This window comes from Phyllobates terribilis, unplaced genomic scaffold, assembly GCF_046119375.1.
Source record: "Phyllobates terribilis strain yellow unplaced genomic scaffold, ASM4611937v1 Scaffold_3__8_contigs__length_932513732, whole genome shotgun sequence".
NCBI lineage: Eukaryota > Metazoa > Chordata > Amphibia > Anura > Dendrobatidae > Phyllobates > Phyllobates terribilis.
In genome coordinates this window covers 205,732,335-205,738,334 of record NW_027362763.1, presented here as the reverse complement: position 1 = coordinate 205,738,334, position 6,000 = coordinate 205,732,335, and positions in this window count along the sequence as shown.

Here is a 6,000-nt window from a genome sequence, read left to right as displayed (position 1 = left end):
GCAGCCACCACAGCCTCCCAGACACTGTTCTGAGAGGTGTACTGTTTTTCCTCCCTGTAGATCTCACATTTTATGATGGACCACAGGTTCTCTATGGGGTTCAGATCAGGTGAACAAGGGGGCCATGTCATTATTTTTTCTTCTTTTAGACCTTCACTGGCCAGCCACGCTGTGGAGTAGTTGGATGCATGTGATGGAGCATTGTCCTGCATGAAAATCATGTTTTTCTTGAACGATACCAACTTCTTCCTGTACCACTGCTTGAAGAAGTTGTCTTCCAGAAACTGGCAGTAGGTCTGGGAGTTGAGCTTCACTCCATCCTCAACCCGAAAAGGTCCCACAAATTCATCTTTGATGATACCAGCCCATACCAGTACCCCACCTCCACCTTGCTGGTGACTGATTCGGAGTGGAGCTCTCTGCCCTTTACTGATCCAGCCTCTGGCCCATCCATCTGGCCCATCAAGAGTCACTCTCATTTCATCAGTCCATAAAACCTTTGAAAAATCAGTCTTAAGATATTTCTTGGCCCATTCTCGACGTTTTATCTTATGTCTCTTGTTCAAAGGTGGTCGTTTTTCAGCCTTCCTTACCTTGGCCATGTCCCTGAGTATCGCACACCTTGTGCTTTTTGATACTCCAGTAACGTTGCAGCTCTGAAATATGGCAAAACTGGTGGCAAATGGCATCTTGGCAGCTTAACGCTTGATTTTCTTCAATTCATGGGCAGTTATTTTGCGCCTTTTTTGGCCAACACGCCTCTTGCGACCCTGTTGGCTATTTGCCATGAAACGCTTGATTGTTCGATGATCACGCTTCAAAAGTTTGGAAATTTCAAGACTGCTACATCCCTCTGCAAGACATCTCACAATTTTGGACTTTTCAGAGCCCGTCAAATCTCTCTTCTGACCCATTATGCCAAAGGAAAGGAACTTGCCTAATAATTAAGCACACCTTATATAGGGAGTTGATGTGATTAGTCAACACCCCACCTCATTACAGAGATGCACATCACCAGATTTACTTAATTGGTAGTTGGCTCTCAAGCCTATGCAGCTTGGAGTAGGACAACATGTATAAAAAGTATCATGTGATCAAAATACTCATTTGCCTAATAATTCTGCACACAGTGTACACCAGTTTGCAGGTTGGGCTCATTCACGCCAGTTTTTGGCGTACAAGTGCTATCCGTGTTTGTGACGCATAGCATGTACAATAGTGAATGGGGCTGCCTCTCCACTCTTCCTCCAGACTCTGGGACCTTGATTTCCAAATGAAAATTGGAACTCTGGGACCTGGTGGAGTGTGTCAATGACTGCCTTCTGGACATCTGTCAAGTCAGCAGTCTTCCCCATGATTGTGGAGCCTACTGAAACAGACTAAGGGACCTTTTGAAATGCTCTGGAAGCCTTTGCATGTGCTTTTGTTAATTATTTTAATTTACTGAGATAATGACTTTTGTGCTTTCATTGGCTGTAAGCCATAATCATCAACATTAACAGAAATAAACACTTGAAATAGATCACTGTTTGTAATGACTCTATATAATATATGAGTTTCACTTTTCGTATTGAAGAACTGAAATAAATTAACTTTTTGATGATATTCTAATTTAGTAAGATGCACCTGTATCTGGGTGTGCAAGAACAAGATCTCTCCCAGGCAAATAATATTGAACTGATTATCATTTTTCTATGCACTATATGGATAATTAAAGAATAATGCAACAGTACTAATCTTTATTATGCAATTTTGGAAATAAAATTCTAAACATGGCACTCAAGGATAAATCCAGTAGTCTGTTCCTTATACACCGGCAGATATACAGTAGAACAGTGAACTGCGGGTTCTGACCTGGCAGTTTGACACAATAGCTGTCATATGTAATAGAAAGCATTAAAATGATAAAAAGTCATGGCCAAAAGTGATGGCACACTTGAAATTGTTCCAGAAAATGAAGCATTTCTCCCAGAAAATTCTTGCAATTACACATGTTTTGTTATACACGTTTATTTCCTTTGTGTGTATTGGAATAGCACAAAAAAACCTGAGAAAAAAAGGCAAATTAGATATCATTGTGGAGACATGTCCAATTTTGATCTGAGGGTCAGATCAAAATCGACAATAAAAGTTTATTGGTTCGTGAAAAAATCGGACTGCACTCAGATGATATGTCTTTTTTCTACAGTTCTGGCATATTGATTAAAACTACATTTCCTAACGTACATTACTAATTTAGGAAATTAAAAAATATGGTAAAGAAGCATTCCCAGAATTTTCTTTTTTATTTTGGTGATGTCTGTTTTTTTTTTAAGGGAGTCTGTCACTCACTTCATACTATCCGAATCAAGGGCAGCTTCTCCCGCTCATCTCCAGTTGATTGACTGGTCTTTCTCTATGTCAGAGACCTTTCATGCAACTAGAGTAAGGTGGAGAAAAGCCGGGGAGGGCGGCGCAAGACTAGTCTTGTCTATTCCTATGGTCCTCAGTTTTCTTTGAAACACCAGAGCATTTCAGAGAAAAACATATCTGGCGGCAATCGAGCAGCCAGGATCTAAATTATTGCTGCCCTTGGTTTGGGCAGCATGACACACGTGACAAGTTCCCTTATATATAATAACGAAAAAAAAAACAACATGTAATTATATCCCAGTTTTCAGATTGTCCATTGGAAAAAAAACACAAAAGGCTGATTGTTTGTGGCTCTTTTACATAAAAAGATTACAGGCAAGTGCACAGAAAAGTATATAGGCTAGAGACCCACTTCCGACTAGTCAATTGAGACACATAGGTCCTAATTCATCAAAACTGTTGTGTTGGACTCAGAGGCACTTGATTCATTAAGACGCGCACACATATCTTTGTGAATAAGGTACCCCACAGGTAGTCATAAATCAGACGAGCGGGCGTCACCCCACCAAACCTCCACCCATTTTAGCAGAACTGGCCACAACTGGTGTGAAAATGCCAAAAGTTGCAAAAAAATTTGCATAAATTTTGTGACTTTTCAAAGTGTTTTACTCCAGATTTCAGGCCTAAAGACTTTAGATGAACCATGGCATAGTCTCCAGCTAACTTTTCCAAGTATGTTCACATAACCAGGGTCTGATTCATGTTTCTTGTAATCTGGGTAGCATTATTCTTATCACGGGTTCCCTTTTAAAAAAATGTTTACATTGTGCAAAAGTAATAAAAGAAAAGGAAAAAAATTAAATTAAACAGTTTTTGAAATAATTGTACTGACCCATAGAAGAAAGATATTGTGCCATTTATACTGTATGATAAAGAAATGCAGATTTTGTGGGTTTTCTTCGTCTGTCCACAAAAAATAAATAGAAGAACACATTATATGCACCTCAAAATTCTGCAATTAAAAATACAACTCATGCCACAAAAAGCAAGCCATAATAAGTCTATTTAGATGGAAAAAGTAAAATAAAACTATGACTTATGGAATGCAAAACTGAAAAACATGCATCATACTGAGCCAAATCCTTAAGGGGTTAATATAAGAGAGGGGGATACAAAGTGGTACATGAGATCTGCAGATGTACAGAATTAAGAATGAATGTAATTGTAGAACATTTGGCAGTCAGATCTGAGCAATTTTTAATTACCCATAGCAAATGTATGAACACCACATCAGATTAAAAAGAAAAAGATCCAAACAATGAATGTGGAGTTGTAGCCCGGGGAGGAGGATATTTCTTGCCAAGTGGGAGGTAGCAAGGTTGTCATATAGTTCACTCTCTGCTCTTATATGCCTGCCCTGCTGTAATACAGTGTATAGTCTGCTCAAATGTTCCTCATTCCTTGTTCTTTTGTGCTGTCTGCTCATGGCTCAAGTCTAAAAGAATACTGATTGGGCTCTTAGGTAAATTGTCTTAGTCTAGTTCTTAAACTAAAAATTGCTGTTTTCTAGTTGTCAAATATATTTTTGTTCAACAGTATACAATAATAAACATTATAATCTATGTACAAGAATAAAGCTACTAGAATTCAGCCCCCTATATATTAAATTATAACTGTTATATTGCAGTCCCAACTTACTGCCCTCCTGTAAGCATGAATATAACTAACATACTCCTTTCTATGTATAAGAAAACAACAACTATAATACTGCCCTCCAACGAGTATAAATATAACTGCTATCATACTCTCTTTTATCCACAAGAATATTACTGCTATAACACCTTGTATGTGTAAAAATATAACCGTTATTAGATATATATCAAATACTACCGCTCTGGTAAAGCACTCTCTATGGATGAGGGTGTGGGGATCCCCAGAACATGCTGCTTTGCACAAAAATTAAACCAGGTCAGAAAATAAAACATAAATGGCGAAAATGCACAGAAAATTTCTCTTATACAGAGTGGATATCAATATAGCTTGTTCCACTTACTTGGTTGTAGCCTGGCAGTGATGTCACTTGTGCCATACATACCCCCGCCGGCTTTGTGGTCACGCGCCATTGCTTCCGGCCGGAACGCAGCACTCCATGCTACTGTCCCATCCGGGATCCACCTTTCATTAGCGGACGGCATCCACTCTAACTATACGCATTGCCCGACACGGCATCAGTCCTCCGCTCTGACTTGGACCTTACCACCCACGGGCAGCCACATATCCCTCATCCAAGTAAGTGGAACAAGCTATATTGATATCCACTCTGTATAAGAGAAATGTTCTGTGCATTTTTGCCATTTATGTCTTATTTTCTTACCTGGTTTCATTTTTGTGCCAAGCAGCATGTTCTGGGTATCATAGAGATCCCCACACCCTCATCCATAGAGAGTGTTTTACCAGTGCTGTAGTATTTGGCATCTTTTTCTTTTCTTTATTTTTGGACAGTGTCAGGAATTCCAACACACAGGCGAGACGACACCGGGGAGATCACGCAATACGTCACCGTGCCGTCACGCTGTCTGTATTTCGTCCGGAGCCGCGAGCACGCGATCCAGACTACTCGCTACGTGGATATCGGCAAGCGACCAGTGAGTGTATGGCGTAACACCCCTGGGTTCCAAAGCCTGGAATCTGTGTTTAACGCCCTTCGTACGGTCACTGTCAGCTTCACAATAGCCCAATTATTATTATTCTCTGCCACCACCGGCCGAGTTTGAAATATAATACAGGCCTGGCCGGACGCCTGCGTTTTGGTAGCGTATATGGCTTCGGAGAAGGGAACAATTACAGAGCAAAAGAAACAGGACTATTACATTTTATATTTAATCCAAAAGGGAGGCAGTGTTTAGGAAAAATATATACATAAGGACGTTACAAAGGAGACATTAAAATACATAGGCAGTTACATAAAATAAACAGGATGAAAGAAGATAACTTACACTATACGACCGCGGAGATGATTCAATATAGGTGGAGGAGGGGCTCCCCAATTGGATTATGCTGTTATTGAACAGGACCCGTTGCTTATAATTCTTATTCCCCCCCTGGCAATGAGTGCTCCTGTCTTCTCCATGGATTCTCTTATACCTAAGGGGAGATCTGACCACACACCCCTTGTAGTGACATCATGTGGGCTGGTCTCCAGCCTGTACATTTTTATTAAAAATGCTAACTTCTTCAATAACTCATTGTTCATTGATCGCAGAAGCTTGCAAACGACGCCATTTTTTCCCTTATGATTTTATCTTTATTTAGAGACCACACATTGCATAGCGGCAGTCTTCTATTCTGGTGTTTTTGCACTACAGCTCCCTGATTTTGCTTACAGCCCTGGAAAACTACATATACATTCCTGGGCTGATTTTGGTCACTAAAGATATGGGTTCACAATATTTCATAGTTCATATCGGAGTCAGCGTGTCTGCAAATTTCCCTTTCAGGCTCGGGAAGCAGCCTCACGGTAACACGCAAATTAGTGCAAACCTGTGTTTTAATTACCTCCTGCTTCTTGCAGAGACAAGATGCTTGCTTCCTAACAAAGTTATAACACTCCTTGCCTGGCATTATTTGCATAAGCTATTTCTCAGGTGT